Below are 1,518 nucleotides of genomic sequence, written 5' to 3'. Positions count from 1 at the left end.
CAAAGATTCTGTTTAGACCTTTAGCGATGTTTATTAGAACTCTGGTGCCTCTAACTTGCAAGAAATATGAGAATTTTTTTTTTTTTTTTTGTGAAATAATGTGAACCAAAAGAAAAGTAGAAATATTCTCCATATTTGTAATCAAGATTTCCATGCTATAGATGAGGCATATTTCACAATTATATAGCTGCAGTTCATTACCTCCTACTGGCCAATTAGATAGAGTTTATTAATTCCCAGATCTTAGATTTGATGTTTGAGATTTGATGCAGAATTGATACAAAAAAATGGTTTGGCAAATCTCTATTCTATGTAGTGTGATGCAGCTAAAGGAAAGATCTTCATACTGTCAAGTATGTTTTTCAAAGCCTTCCTTCAATACAAATGCTACCAGATGGAACTTACTTCTGCCTGTGCTTAATTCATTGATAATGTAAACTTGGGAGATTTACATATACCTTAGACTGGATATTTAATATAAACAAGTATGAGAATGGGATGCAAATAAATGCTATCTGGAAATTATGGGGCAAACTAACCTCTCTGGACATCTTTTTTATATAAAAGCAATGGATTTAGAAAACAAGAAATCCCTAATGCTCATCAGGATTCACATTATGGAGACCATTTTTGGCTTCTGTTAAGTGCCCTATCTTTTTCTATCTCCATGCTTAATGATTTATGGAAAAGTTTTATTTTTAAGTGATTGTTTTTAATATCTAAGAAATATTCTGTAAAATTTTTTTATATTGAATTGATGCAGTCAACTCTGAACTATACTACTACCACTTCTCTTGTCTTTATGCACTCTATCTCTTTAAAAAACATTTTGTTTTCTTCAGGATCACAGATATTTAGTAAATTGACATGCATTGAATTTTTAGTGTTCAGTTTACTGCTGTATAGGGAATTATAATAAAACTAAGAAGAGACTTTGTTCTATCTTTAAAAACCCATTATCTGATGGGTATGATGGGACAAAAACAATTAGGAAACATTAAGTCATTCATGAGGATAATGGTTAGAACCTTATATGAGACTCAGGAGGCTAGATTCACAAATTTCCCACTAATTAGAGATGTATGATGAAACGAGTCAATAAACTTTCTGATTCTCAGTTTCCTCCTCTGAAAGATAAAAGAAAAAAATATTTCAGTGGTTCCTTTCGTTTCTACAAATTTTATGATTTTATTGTAATTATTATCTGTTCATGTTTTCTGGTTTGAACTGTACTTGACTACCTATAGTTTCAGAATAAGGTTATTAAAATTACAGAAAGAAGAAACACTTAAAATGTTAAATATTTTAAATTATTTGTCTCAATAATATTCTAAAAACACAATACATGTTCATTTAGAAAAGTTAGATTCATTCAAAGGGCAGCAAAACCCAGAGAAGCATTGCTAGACTATGGGTGTAACTATGTGATAAATAAATATTGCTTTTAGACTTTGGTATTTTGCTTTTTTAGTTCATCTAAAATATTTTAGTCAAAAATTTATCCTGATGTTTGACTTG

The sequence above is a fragment of the Phoca vitulina genome, unplaced genomic scaffold, assembly GCF_004348235.1.
Source record: "Phoca vitulina isolate PV1807 unplaced genomic scaffold, GSC_HSeal_1.0 scaffold1, whole genome shotgun sequence".
NCBI lineage: Eukaryota > Metazoa > Chordata > Mammalia > Carnivora > Phocidae > Phoca > Phoca vitulina.
Note: the sequence above shows the minus strand (reverse complement) of the source record.